Below are 16,401 nucleotides of genomic sequence, written 5' to 3' on the forward strand. Positions count from 1 at the left end.
AATAGAACGATGAATCCACGCCAGAACCATTGTGTTACACCGAATCCATGGGGCGTATAAGGGATCAGAAACGGGAGGTTTTGTGAGTGTACCGTCAACGAACTTGTCCTTGTTCTTGGAGATTAACGCAATGTGCATCGATCTCGCCCAAGTATGGTAATTTTTGTCATCAAGAAGAGGTGAAACGAGGATGATTGAAGGATTTTCATTCAGATGCAGGTAATACGGATTCGAGGAATTTGTGAAAAAATCGGTGAAGCTCTGGTTAGCCATGAAAACAGAGATGAAGAGATAGTAAGAATTTGCAAAAAGGAACAGAAATGCAGTCGATTGGAGAAGGGAAAGGAAGAACAATGGCTACCAGAGCTAGTGAAGCTCTGATACCATGTCAATGTCCATATGAAGCAATGTAGTGGTAAGACAAGATGCATTAATGTTCATATGAAGTAATGAAATCAAGATTCATTCAAGAAGAAGAAGAAACAATAATAGAAAGTTGTTATGAAAGCTGATTGAAGGAAACAGAAAATGGTTGGTGCTTCTTGTATATTACAAATATCTACATACAAAAGAATCAATAATTATACATATATATATATATATATATATATATATATATATATATATATATATATATATATATATATATATATATATATATATATATATATTTGAGATTAATTGTTATGCACTGTCGGTGTAAATTTTTTTACACTGTCAATACATCACAATCATCCGATTTCAATTAAAACAATTTCTGAAAATAAAATTAGATTTCAAATTTGTTCTAAGAAATATCCGATTTCAAACTGATTTAAACAAAAAAAAACAATTATTAATATTGAATCAATTTTGAACAGAACTGAGCCAAATAAAAACCACTTTTGAAAAATAAACTAACTTTAAGAACAAAATTGTATCATATATTTGATTCAGTTTAAAAAACCACGCACAATCCTATATACTCCCATATTTATATTAAAGTATATGAATTGAAATTAACTTAACATTATAAAACCTTACAATGTGAGATATCATTTTATGTAAAGTATTTTTAAATTTGATCTCTAATTAATTCGGAAGTTAAAATCTTTTAATTATTTTTTATAAAAATTTAGGCCATTAAAATAGTTTTTGGATAATGGGGTAGTATGGTTTTGCTTCTTTTTTTTTCCCTTTCTTTTTGCCACCTCATTGCCATTCAATTCAATTTCGTCTTTTTCTTACTTTGAAATTTGAATGAGTCGGTAGTAATAATTGTTGGGAATCAGTTCAATTTCTATCACACAAAAATTAAAATAAAGTTATGGCTGATAAATTTCTTCACTAAAATCAGTTATGGAAGTCGGCAGTTACTGTAATTAAAAAATTAAAATAATAATTAAATGAGAGATTGAATATTCGGACTATAAATTAGTTAAATTGAAAAACTAAACATTGTAAATTTCTATTTTTTAGTTAGTAAGAGGACAAAATTCTTACATATATTTATTTTAGTTAGTAAGCAGGCAAAAATTAGTTAAATGATTTATTAAAATTGTTAGATTAATAAAAATAGAGTTAAAATTTAGAGTAAATTAAAAAAAAAATTGAAGTAAAAATATCATATATATATATATATATATATATATATATATATATATATATATATATATATATATATATATATATGTATATATATATTGAGATCAAGTTATTTCAAAAATAATTTTTTTAGTTTACTCTAAATCATAATATTAAATTCGATTAAAATTCGATTTAGTCGAATGGTTAATTAAGAAAAATATTAATTTAACTCTTAGATTATATTCAATTTAAAGGATCCTAGTGGTATAAGAGTCTAGTTAATTCAGTGAGAGCGGAAGTGGATCCTAGTGTTGATCAAGGCTAGTGATGTGGGTGACTCACACTTGTGAGAGATTTTGTTGGTTTTTAAGTGTGAAAGTGTTGAAGTCCCACACCGACTGAGAATGGAGGAAATATTGTATTTATAAGAGGGATGACTCATACTCTTATTGCTTTAAGGTTTTTGGTGGACATGTGGCGTTAATGTCTCTTGGATCATGAAAATTTAGCCAATTGAAACTTCCAACGCTCCCTAGTCTCCCTAACAATTGGTATCAAATGAGTTTAATCTTATATGTGCGAAGTTCGAAGTGACTCGGTTCGACGAAAAAGGGAATTTTTGTTTATGACAAAGGTGGGTTAGGGATTTGTTGGCTCAACAAGGTTTACAAAAGGTATTTCATGATGAGAAACCGACGGATATCGCAACCATTGATTGAAACGAGATGAAGGAGAAGTCTGTAGGTTTGATAAGACTTTGCATTTTTGATGAAGTAATGAATCATATCCTTGATCTCACAACTCCGAAGGATGTTTGAGATAATTAGAAAATCACTACATGTCCAAGACGTTCATGAACAAATTGTTCGTGAAGCATCGTATCTATAGTCTGAAGATGCAGAAAAGAGGCGATTTGCAGGCTCAAGTCAATGCTTTCAACAACATCCTTGCTGATTTGACACAACTTGGTGTGAAGGGTGATGATGAGGATAAAGTCGTTATTTTGTTGTACTATTTACCAAGATCTTATGATCACTTGGTGACCACTCTCACATACGGAAAGGAATCAATCACAATGGATTCTATTTCATCTACCGTTTTGCAACACTCACAACATCGTCAAAATGTAGAGGAAGGTGAGGGAAGTTCGGGTGAATGTTTGTTTGCGAAGGGAGGTCACAACCATCGCAGAGTCAAGGGTAAGGTAGTGGATTCTGGAAAGAAAAATAGGTTCAAGTTCAATGTTAAGTGGGAAAAAAAGAGGGTCAAGACTATGAGTGCACCTTCCTATTAGAAATATTTTGTATGATGTAAAAACTAGGACAATTTAGCATTTATGTATATTGGACGATATTCTCTGAGTCTAAATGCGCATCTTAGTATTAGAAAACTTATGAGTGGTTTAGAAAAGGTTTTGCGCATTAAAAACAAGTTTTTATGTGTAAAACAGATTTATGTGTCGACACATACATGCTATGAGTCGACAAATGTAGATCATTTTCAAAGATTCTAGCTTTTGTCATGCATGAGTCGACACATAAAGCATTTTAGGTTGACACAGAAGAAAAATTCTTATATGAGTCGACACATATAGTTCAATTTTAAAGCATGTAGCTTCTGTTTGATGTGTCGATTGTGGATGGGTTTTAAGTCGACACATAAAAGAAAATTTTCTTCTATGAGTCGACACATACATTGAATGTGTCAACACATGACCTACAGAAGTCGACACATGCATTAATAATCTTGAAAACTTTGCATTCTTTCTAAACCTTTTGCATTCCTTTTTGCCTCTAACTTGCACCCCCCCCCCAACACACACACACACACACATATATATATATAGGAATATACAAAGAGTTCTCTTCAGGAATATACAAAGAGTTCTCTTCATCTTCAACCTATGTACTATGCATACACACAAATAAATTAAACATAATCATTCTTTGTTTGGGTGTCATCTAGAATCAGTGTTGATAACATCCGATTTAGGTTGTTGAATTGTAAACTGGGTTAAGAATCTTTGGGGGTTTCAAATAAGAAAATCAAGTCAGGGTTTTCCTTCAAGAATAATTGGTTACTTGAAGGTTTTGGAAAAAATTATGCAAGTTAAATTGGATCGAGTGAAAGCTTTGAAGAACAAAGTTTCTTACAAAGGAGTAACGTGAGACGATGGATCATGTTGGTAAATCTTGGGTGACAATAATTTGAAGTTTTGATTCGATCGAGTGAAAGTTGTGAAGAACGAGGTTTCTTGCAAAGGAGAAGCATGAGATGGTAGATCAAATTGGTATTCTTCGGTTACTTGATCGAGCTTTGATCAAGGGAAGAAAATAAGATAGGATCAACATCAAACATAGGGTTTAGATGGTTGAATTGCTATTTCTTTTCTTGTAAACTACAATTGCAAAGGTTAATTTTCATTATCTCAATTCGAGTTCGAATTGAGGGAAGACATACCGATAGCGAGGTCGATTTAATAACTTCCTAAACAAATCCTTGTGTAATCCTCTCTCTCTCTCTCTCTCTCTATCTATCTATCTCTTTTACTTTCATTTGTTAATTGTTGAATTCGCCGATTATGCAATCAATACGTTTGGTTAAAATTTTTGATAACCTTTTGAAAAAGATTTTGTTGAGTTGATCACAATCTATTAGATTGTGGTTGGATTTGAAAATCAACAAAATCATACAGAATTCTAAACGAAATTGGTTGCACACAAGATGTTCGATAATTTGTCTCAATTGCGTTTTTGTGTATTTTTTCATTGGAAATAGACTTTACTTTTATTGTAGTATTCAAGTGATTATCGTTAAAATTATTTTGATCAATTGTTCTCATTATCATAAATTGATTCTATATATGCATATTCGTGATTTTCGATAGCGGTTCGGTTTAGACGATTCGATTCGGGTCACTTCCGCTAGCCGTTAAATTTTTCAAAACAACTTTGTAAAGTTGTTTAACTTGGGATCCATTCACCCCCCCTTCTAGATAAGTCGCCTTCGTATAACAAGTGGTATCAAGAGCTTCGGTTAATTATGTGCTTCAATATTCACTTATTAGAAAATGGCTAGTGAACCTAAAGGGGCGTACAATAGAGCGCCCATATTTACGAGTGAAAACTATGGCTATTGGAAAGATTATATGTGCATCCATATCAACTCAGTTGATAAGGGTGTATGGGACGTCATCACTAATTGTCATAATCAAATTACAATGACCAATGGTGAAGATGTTGTTGTACCAAAACCATAAGCACAATGGAGTGATAATGATAGGAAATTATGGTCACATGATTGGAAGGCACAAAATATTATCATATCCGCACTTGGTGTTAATGAATATTATCATGTTTCCCGTTGTGAAGCCGCCAAAGCTATGTGCGATGCATTATAAGTTAGCCATGAGGGAACTCATGAAGTAAAACTAGCTAGGATCAATACCTTAACTCAATAGTTTAAACTATTTTGCATGAAGCATGGTGAAACCATTGTCGACATGCAAAAGAGGTTCACGTGTCTTATAAATCATTTGAATGCTCTAGCTAAGCCTATTTCCAATTATATTTCTACTAATAAAGTTTTGAGGTGTCTTAATAAGGAATGACAACCTAAGGTCACCGCTATCAAAGAAGTGAATGATCTTAGAACACTTGATCTCACAACTTTATTTGGCAAGCTAGAAGAAGTTGAGCAAGAACTCGTTTGCTTGGGAAAACATTAGAAAAAGCACGAGAAGAAGATAAAGAAGGAGAAAGGAAAGAAAAATGAGGTAGGAAATAAGTTTATTGCTCTAAAGGCTTCAAGTTCAAAGTCCTTAACCAATGAGCAAAGTGATTGTGAAACAAGTGATGGCGAGAATTTCGATGATAGAGAAATGAGGTTGTTCGTCAAAAGGTACAATAGGTACATAAGGAAAAATGGAGTCAAGCACTCCAACGAGAACCTAATAAACTTTAGAAGGCTATTGAACTCCTCAAAGAAAGATGATAATAAGAAGAGTAAACATAGAGGTTCATGCTACTATTATGGAAAAGTTGGTGATTATAAGCCAAATTGTCCATTGATCATGAAAGACAAAGAGAAAGGTCATCACAAGAAATATATCAAGTCTAGAAGAGCCTATATTGCTTGGGAGAGTCAATGTGTTTCTTCAAGTAATGAAAGCTCAAGTTCAAGTGACGAATCAGCCAAGCTTTAATTCATGGCCAACAAAAAAGAAGAAGAATGTGAGTCGTTCTAAACTTGAATCTATTAATGAGTTGTCTTATTCTCAATTACAAAAAGCTTTTGAAAATCTACATAGAGAAGCCGTATACGCTTTTAAAAAGTTAGCTTGAAACAAAAGAATCTTTTCACATTTAGAAGCTAAAGTTTTAGAAACTGAAAAGAATATGGAAGCTCTTAAGTAATCTATGGTAGATATTCAAAAATATAAGAATGGGGATGAAGAACTTTCATGGTTCATTATGAAACTTGTCACATTTGACAAAAAGAGGTAAATACTCTTAAAGCTAAATTGGACAAGGCATTACACCCAAAGGTTACATTTTCTATTGATCCATCAAAGTCTAAGCGGTCTTTGAACCCTTCATATAAAAAGTGTAAATATGTTCAAATAGCAAAAGTACATCTCATCACAACTTATCTTGTCACTATTGTTGCAAAAAAGGTCACACTATTGAAAAATGCAAGTTTAGGAGACTCTTTGTTCCTAAAGGTGTTTTTCAATGGTTTCCCAAATGCAATCTTGATTTCACTCATCCTCAAGGACCCAATGAAAATTGGATAACTAGCATTTTTTGTTGATCCTTCTGGATAAATGTCTTGCCTCTATGAAGAGAATATGAGTTATAGTTTGTGGATGCTCAAGACATATGACGGGTGACATCTCCCTATTTCATTGACTTTGTGGCAAGGAAGAAGGATTATGTGACCAAGGAAGACAATAGTGTTCATTAATTGGTAAAAGATGTGTAGATTAATTTTAATGCTTCCTATCTGAGAAATTTTGGAAAAGGTATTTTGTTTCATGATGCCAGTCTATCTTTAAAAGACATACTCAAGGACATCGAATAAGAGATTGATCAACCTAAGACGATGAAACATGAGGAGGAGTAAGATAACTATCATGAAAAGGACAAGAATGAAAGTCCAACCAAAAAGGATAATCATCAAATCAATAACTTTCTATGATTCATTACAAATCACGTTATATGATACTTTGACAAAGAGAAAAGTGGTAAGAGCGTTAATGTCAAAAGATTTTGTGTCACGTTTTGCATCAGTTCCAACTTTCGTTCGGGAGTTCCTCATGAAATGCATGTGCATCCTCTATCATTCATACAGTGAGGTAATATTGTTTCAATTTTCGCTTTGTAAGTGAGTCCTTTCTTTTACCTATTTATTCTTTAAAGGTATATGATATAATTTGTGTATGATACATGTTATGAGTGTTCATTTTTAAAAATTACAATTGATAACCATGATGCGTTTCAATTTATTTGTTTATGGTGACCTCATCTTAATATCCTCACATGTATTCTATATTGTTAATATTTTATGCTTACATATGTGTGTTTGCATGTTAATTACTACCAAACCATGAAAAATTATCATTTCCACGTGTCTTTCAAAAACTCTTCATGCTCTTTCAAGGTCAACCCAAAATCTTATGTTTCAAAATTTTCACTTGTTGCACCTCATATGTCGACTCATGTTTCGTATAGGTCGACTCATTAAATCAATTTTCAGAATTTTTAAAATTTGATTCAGTATGTGTAGACACATGTGTCAAGTGTGTCGCTTCATGACCTATTTAGGTCGACACATGCATCCAACAGGTTGGCTCATAACATGTTTTACAAAGAAAAAATGCATTCCTCATTATCTCTTCATACAAGCATCCAACACCACACCTCTTCATTTCTACTTGGGTCTTGATACATTTCATTTGTCATTGTCTCATCCACTTTACCTATTAAATTCTTTCACCATAACTCATCCATCACTCCTTTTTCCAACATATCATTAAGCCTCTTCGTTCTATCATCACACCCATTCATTATCCTCATATTTCCTCTTTTAAAACCCTCATCCTCACATCTTTCAAATCACACCCAAGCCCTCCAAACTCCAAATTTACATTCATTTTTAGGTTTCATTGTCATCTTAGTGTGTTTAAGCATCTCCACCTCTGGTTTGGGTTTGTAGGTACTCATATATCCCTCAAACAACTTCATTCCTCTTTCACACATTCTGTCAAACACTTACCGTGAGAACTCATTTTGAAAAATTCTCCATGGCACCAAAGATTTCAAGAAACAAGAGTGATATCAAGGGTAAGGGTAAAGCTACCACATCCTCTACCATTCCAGAAACTGCCTTTTCGTTGGTTTCTTCTACGTGTGTTGAGGAATTTGAAGAGAAACACCAAAATCGCCTTGTTATGAAGCAACATGTTTGGAACCTGTTATTGTTGGCTTTTTGGACATTCCAGAGGTTGTTCGTCTTGTTGAGCATCAACAAATCAACCACTTCTTGAATCTTTCACAAGATTACAATAAAGATCATTCATGTGTTTTACTTCGGGCTCCATGATAGACGTGGCTCCACCTTCAAGTTCATAACAGGTAATGAGGTTTATGATTTTACTGATGATCTTTGGAAGTCGTTGTTTGGAACTATTATTGTTAGTGCTGATGTTTAATTCTTGTTGAAATATATCAACCTTCATTAAGATTTTAAATGGAGCATTCACATGAATGAGTTGCTTAAGGCTCCACGGTCTGATGACTGCATCGAAATCATAATAACCAGTCAGTTGAAAATGGTTCCTCCATTTTGCTCTGGCGTGTTTCTCACGTGTTATACCCAAAAAATGGTGGTTACTCAAGGATTTACAATGTTGGAATCCACCTTGTCTACATTCTTCTGAACAAAACTCGGATAAATTGGGCAAACTACTTCGTGTCTCGGATGTTTGCCATCAAATAATGTAACAAAGGAACTTCCTTTTGTTATGTTTCTATGATTGCCAAAATCTTAAACTACTTTAAGATAGGCATTTGAAATCTTCAGTATAGATCACCTATAATGGTTCAAGAGTTCTCCCAACGCACTTTAACCAACATGGGATGCTTTTCGGATGAAGACCGCAGGTGTATTAATTCTGTGTTAGCAAGAATGGTAAGAAAATTTATAACTTTGATGGCTCCGCTAAGTTTGTTGATGTTGTATCTGAGCCATATGTTGTTGATGATTAACCTATTGGTGTTCCTCATGGTGTTCATCAACATGATGCAATTTTGCAAGATGTTGATCACGAGGATGGTCAAGGTAGCATAAATGGTGTTGAATATGGAAATCAATCTTCCATTATCACTATGCTTCAAAACATACAGGTTAAGATAGATGAGCGCTACGAGGAGGATTGTCGGAGGCGATATGCTTTTGAGGTAGCTCAAGTGGAACGATTTCGTCTCATTCATGAGCACGTGACAACATAAGACACTAACTTTGAAGATTTTTCCTCTTATGTGACTGAAAAGCTTGTCTCTATGCGCAATGAGATGGATTATAATAATGCTACTATAATTTCCAGGATAAATCACATGATTTATATTCAAAATGAGAATGACTACCAATATGCACAATTCTACCGAGAGATGTGCGATTTCTTGGATCATCACTTTGGAAATGATAGACAAGGTTGGCATCATGGTGTGAGGCAAATTCCTAGAGGTTGTGGAGGATGTTGAAGTGATGAGATTTTGTGTCTTTGGGTTAAACCTCTTTTAGAGCATTTCTATCATGCATTTCATGTTTTGATTCGTCGTGCATTTTGTGTTTTCTTTTGGTTTATTTTGTCTTTAAGCTTATGTATTAACAATTTTATCACTTGTTTGAAGTGAGACAATGGTTATGTTATGTGTATTGGCTTTCAGATGACATTATTATAATGTTGTTTAAATTTCCTTTCTATTTATGTTTAAGTAATTCAATTTGTGTAACTTCGCGCATGTAGTGTATGTGAGTGCACACTCTTTCTTTGCAAACGCCTATGTGTAATCTTGGTATATGATATAGGTGATATGTTGAATCTATGTGATATTTCTAATGACTTGTTTTGTCTCTTTTTGATATTATCAAAGGGGGAGAAGCATATGAAATCTATGAATCTAGGATGCACACATTCAGGGGGAGCCTTCATGAAGACATCAAATGCATTATCACAAGTTTTGCCATCATAAGAAAGGGGGAGTATGTGAGTGAACCTTCCTATTAGAAATGTTTTGTATGATGTCAAAACTAGGACAATTTAGCATTTATGTATATTGGCGATATTCTATGAGTCTAAATGCGCATCTTAGTATTAGGAAACTTGGGAATGGTTTAGAAAATGTTTCATGCATTAAAAATAGGTTTTTATGTGTAAAACAGGTTTATGTGTCGACACATACATGCTATGAGTCGACACATGTGGATCATTTTAAATATTGTAACTTATGTAATGTATGGGTCGACATATAAATCATTTAAGGTCGACACATAAAATAAAAATGCTTCTATAAGTCGACACATACGAATTATGAGTCGACACTTGTAGTTCAATTTTAAAGCATGTAACTTCTATTTGATGTGCCAACTATGGAGGGATTTTAGGTCGACACATAGAAGAAAATTTTATTCTATGAGTTGACACATGATCTATACAAGTCAAAACATGCATCGAACGTGTCGACACATGACCTGCAGAGGTCGACACATACATTAAAAAACTTGAAAAATGTGCATTCTTTCTAAACCTATTGCATTCCTTTTTGCCTCCAACTTGCACACTGACATATATATACTTCATACATGCATCATTTCAAAGGGTTGAGAAAATCAAATATGAAACCAGGAATATACAAAGAGTTCCCTCCATCTTCAACTCATGTTCTATGCATACACACAAACAAATTACACATAATCATTTTTTGTTTGGGTGTTATCTAGAATCAGTGTTGATAACGTCCAATTTAGTCTCTCTCTCTCTCTCTCTCTCTCTCTCTCTCTCTCTCTCTCTCTCTCTCTCTCTCTCTCTCTCTCTCTCTCTCTCTCTCTCTCTCTCTCTCTCTCTCTCTCTCTCTCTCTCTCTCTCTCTCTCTCTCTCTCTGTGTGTGTGTGTGTGTGTGTGTGTTACTTTTCATTTGTTAATTGTCGAGTTCATCAATTATGCGATCAATACGTTTGGTTAAACTTTTTGATAACCTTTTGAAAAAGGTTTTGTTAATTTGATCACAATCTATTAGATTATGGTTGGATTTGTAAATCAACAAAATCATATAAAATTCTAAACGAAATTGATTGCACACAAGATGTTCGATAATTTATCTCAATTGCATTTTTGTGTATTTTGTCATTGGAAATAGACTTTACTTTTATTGTAGAATTCAAGTGATTGTTGTTAAAATTATTTTGATCAATTTTTTCTCATTAACATAACTTGATTCTATATATGCATTTCCGGGTTTTTCAATAGCGGTTCGGTTTAGACGATTCGATCCAGGTCACTTCCGCTAGCCGTTAAAATTTTCAAAATAATTTTTGTAAAGTTTTTTAACTTGGGATCTATTCACCTCCCTCTAGATAAGTCGATTTCGTCTTGCAAAGACTGGGAAAATTAAATATTAAGTGGGGAAAAGAAAAAATGGTGAAATATGGGATATTTATAGTCATATGAGAAAGACTTTTCATTTGTCCTTTTCTCTCTCTTGAAAGTAAACGCGACACTCTTTAGTGTCCAAATTTATTTTCATTCAGAGATGGAATGGAAAAGGTTATTTAATGTGTAGCCCATGCTCTTCCTGGGAAAACATAGCCATTATGAAAATCTTTTAGGTGCACATCTCGAAAATACATTTTGATAAAGTGGTTATGCTGACGATGACATCAGCGCACTACTACGAATAATGTTGGAATTTTAAAAAAAGCCACTTGTCTCTCAGATGGTTGAAAGTAGCATTTTTAAGGGACAATTTGTTAGCATATAATTCTTGATGTGCTAAGTTCGACAAATAAATTATGATGCTTAAATAATACTTAGTTAAATATAATGACATATGGTTATATGTGAAACAAGAGTAGTGTTCAACCATTGATATCGAGTTCAACATACTGACCATGGATTTCAGACTTAGCTTTTTTCTAGAATTATGAGAATATTTCTCCTCATAACTCGACAAGTTGAACTATCGACCATGAAAGTTGAGATAAGATAAAAGGATAAGATTGAATAACTATTTTTTGATCTTATCCAAACATTGAAGACACGTGGGAATAAGTTGGAGGACTGGAAGTTACACAAAGGGTTACGTGTTGAACGTTGAAGATATATTTGTTATAAGCGGTTATTTCTATATTAAAATATATAGTGATTCTAGCATTAGATATTAGGTGGAAATATCATTACAAAATCTCTATAGAGCTCAAAGTAACCAAGTCAGAGCGAGAAATGAGTTTGTGCGGAATATGTATGATTATGTACACCAACTTTCATTTATTTAATCGAAATAACTCTTACTTTTTTCTTTACATTATTTTTGCCCTTTATTACTTTTCCCAATTTTTTGATAGTGATTTTCGACATAGTCGAAACCTTTAATTTCTTTTCACTTTCAAACTTTTTTCTTGTTACTTTATAAGACACTTATCTTTAAACTCACAACGACACTTGGAAAAAAAATTCTCCAAAAATTATGCATAAAATCTCTTAGGATTTTCTAGTTTGATCCTGCAAGTAATTATTCAAAACTAAGTGATTATTTACCAAAAATATCAGTTAACACATTTGATGTTGAAATAGACAAATGTGACAGTTTTGTAAGAGAATGAGGTAGAAAATTCGAGTCAGGATAAGATTCAAGTGAGCATTAAGGAGCCACAAGTGAGTCCAAGGTAGATTGTAGCCCACCGGCAGGATGAACCAGGTTCAAATAAGGTGCAATACAAGATTTAGATGGAGTAAAATACTATACACTTATGTGTGATAAGGAGTCTCAACGTATTACACCTCCAGTGAGATATGGGTTTTAAGACTTAACATCATATGCTCTTCTTATCAGTTCAGGAAACCCTTATACTTTTCAAGAGGCTATGGCTAGCCAGGAGAAAGATAAGTGATGGGTGTTATGGTAGAGGAGATGAAGTCCTTTAAAAAGAATAAGACATGGGATATGATTTAGCTACCACATGGAAATAGAGATATTTGTTGCAAGTGGGTGTACAAGAAAAAGCCAACAGTAACAAAAAAATCAGGGGAAAAGTTTAAGGCTCGCCTAGTTGCAAAGGGGTATTCACGACAAAAGAGGATTGATTATGATGATATTTTTAGTCTGGTGGTTAGACACACTTCTATCAGAGTAGTATTGTCCCTGATAGCCAGCAGGAATATGCATTTAGAGCAGATGGATGTGAAAATAACTTTCCTCCATGGTAATCTAGAGGAGAAAATCTACATGGAGCAACCAGAGGGATTCAGTGATATTGGACATGGAAGTCTTGTTTGCAAGCTCCAAGGATGTGGTGCATGTGCTTTGATTCATACATGCTCCAGATTGGCTATAAAAGGTGTGATTATGATCGTTGTGTTTATGCAAGGAGCCTTGATGATGGTTCTTTTATTTTCTTGTTACTTTATGTTGATGATATTTTAATTGATGCCAACCAATTTCATGATGTAAATGAGTTAAAGACTAGGTTGGGTAAGAAGTTTGATATGAAGGATCTGGGTGCTACAAAGAAGATCCATGGGATGGAAATTCACATGGACAAAGGAGCTAATCAAATATGGTTGTTTCAAAAAAGCTATGTTGAAGGTGTTTTGAGCAGATTTGACATGAGCAAAGCAAAGTCTGTAAGTACTCCATTGGCGAATTATTTTAAGCTCTCTTTGGAACAATGTCCAAAGACGGACTCAGAGATTAAAGGCATGTCTAAGATTCCTTATTCTAGTGTAGTTGTTCGTTTGGTGTATATTATGGTTTGCACTAGACCAAATTTAACACAAGCAGTTAGTCAAGTGTGCAAGTTCATGTCCAAGCCAGGGAAGCAACATTGGGAAGTAATAAAATGAATCCTAAGGCACGTGAAGGGTATAATGGATTATGGTATCATGTTTAGCATGAAGCAGGGTGTTCCATTAGTTGTGGGATATGTGGATTATGACTATGCAGGTGATCTAGATGATATAAGGTTTACAATAGGGTATTGTCTTTACTCTTGCGGGGGGAAGGAGGACTATATGCTGAAATTCACCAGTTCAATATATAATAGCTATGTCTACAACTGAGGTAGAATAGATGGCACTAGCTAAAGCTGCCAAAGAAGCATTGGGGCTTACAGAGTTAGTGAAAGAGTTGTGTGTTGAGCCAGGTGGAGTTCAGTTGCATTGTGATGGTCAGAATGCTATTTATTTGGTGAACAATCAGGTGTATCATGTCAAGACCAAACATATTGATGTGATGTTCCACCAGATTAGGGAGTTGTTGGCGTCCATAAAAATATTACTTCAGAAGGTTCAAACTTCAGAGAATGAAACTGATATGTTAACTAAGCCAATGACAAGTTTAAACACTGTTTAGACTTGTTACATGTTTCTCAATGTTAAGCAGGAGGTGTATCCCCCTAGTTTCCAGGATGAATCATTATTCAAGAAATCCTCATAGGGGTTTGATATTTGCCAAGGTGGAGAATTTTTTTATATGGCTCATATTGTTGAGATAACAATGAGTTATTGAGATAACTATGGGTTCTTAAGAGTATAGCTCGTATTTTTGAGATAATTATGGGTTGTTGAGATAACTATAGGTTGTTGAGAGAATATCTCATATTGTTGAGATAATTATGGGCATGGATAATTATTTCTAGAGGGAAACTAGGGATTAGAGTTTTAGATAAACTAAAAACTGATATTATATATATGACTTGTAACACTATAATCTAATCACTTTACAAGACATACATAAAGGGAACTATAGCTGCTATATAATCGTAGAGGTAGGCAATAAGCATCACTGGCCGAATTGCATAAGCAAAACTATTGTGTGGTTCTCTCTATTCTGGTATGTATTCATGTTTCTGTTCTAACATGTGGTATCATAGTCTGGTTGACTCGATGGGGGAGCGGATGTGGATCCTAGTATGGATTAAGGCTAGTGATGTGGGTGACTCACAATTGTGAGGTGATTGTTGGGTTTTAAATGTGAAAGTGTTAAACTCTCACATCGACTAAGAATGGAGTAAATATTGGGTTTATTAGAGAGGGGAGTCATACCCCAATTGCCTTAAGGTTTTTGGTGGATATGTGACGTCAAGGTCTCTTCAAGGTCTCTTGGATCATGAACATATACGCCATTAACTCTTCTGGCGCTCCCTGGAGTTCTCAAACACACACACACACACACACACACACACACACACACACACACACACACACACACACACACACACACACACATATATATATATATATATAATTTATTAATTGTGTATATGGGTGTGGGTCGATCACAAACTCATCGATGAAAAACAAACTAAACCATTAATTATCTGATTATGTTCATTTACAGGTAGATCCAAGCCAGCCGAAAATTACTCGCATAGCTTTTAAAAGTCTTAGGCAAAAAAAACCTCTTAAAAACCCACAAGAATACTTCACTTCAAGAGCCAAGACACTTAACATGCTATCAAGTCAAACAAAAAATAGAATTCTCTAGCTAAACAGAGAAAACACAAGAGTTTTACGTAGTTTAACCAAAAACTATTTTCAAGTCAAAATAATATTATTGTCTTCGACATCTTTTACGTTAGTAAAAGAATTAGAAAAAACAATATCATTTCGGAATTTCAAATCAAGTAAACTGCGTAATACAAATCCTAGATAAACCACCCATAAATATAGACTTACCATATAACGATCTAAACACTTGAAAAATAATCGAAAGATCTAAAAGTCATATACTTGACGGATGCCGCCAAATCACATGTCACAAATAAATGAATTGTCGACTCATATGAACCACATCAAAGTAGGCAAAATAATACTCTCAGGATCCAAGAGCGTTGATCGCTTAAGTAGATTTACATGAAGAATGACAATTTTAATAAAACTGTCGCATCTTATGTGTCACAAAATATATATTTTTTCTTGTAGTGTTTGTTCATAGAAACTAGCCGGAGCACAACTATCAAATTGTACCTAGAAATATCCACTGACATCTTTTCGGTCTTACAAATGTCAAATGAATAAAGTTCTAAAGCGGCATCATGTAAATGTACACATTATTCTAATTATAAATACCTCAATTTCAAATGTCGCTGACTTAGATGTTTGAGTTCTTGCGAATACCTCTTTTTTCGATCGAACAAAAATATCAAGACATCCAATCAATCAACAAATTTCACCATCTAATTTTAGTTTACTTTCTCACTTGTGAATTAAATAGATTTTTTAAAAACAAATCCTTTCAATGTATAAATGTTTAAGCTGTTAACTTTGTAAACACATCTATTAAAAAAAATGAACGTGTTCACAATTTACATTAGAAGCATCGTACTAGTATTTAGTACATTTACAAACAAGAAAGTTTATGACTGATCAACATGTATTCTCTCTAGATTCATCAAAAACATATTTATGATGTAAAATTTAATTCTCCTCCTGGGGAATATAATGGAAAATGATCTCATCAAAGCAGGTGAACAATTTTCGGACAGGGTCTCGGTACCGGATTAGCTTGGAATTATGAGTCCCCCATTCTCCTTTGATTTGGTTGATGACAAGAGCGA

Source organism: Lathyrus oleraceus, chromosome 3 (assembly GCF_024323335.1).
Source record: "Lathyrus oleraceus cultivar Zhongwan6 chromosome 3, CAAS_Psat_ZW6_1.0, whole genome shotgun sequence".
In the NCBI taxonomy this organism is placed as follows: domain Eukaryota; kingdom Viridiplantae; phylum Streptophyta; class Magnoliopsida; order Fabales; family Fabaceae; genus Lathyrus; species Lathyrus oleraceus.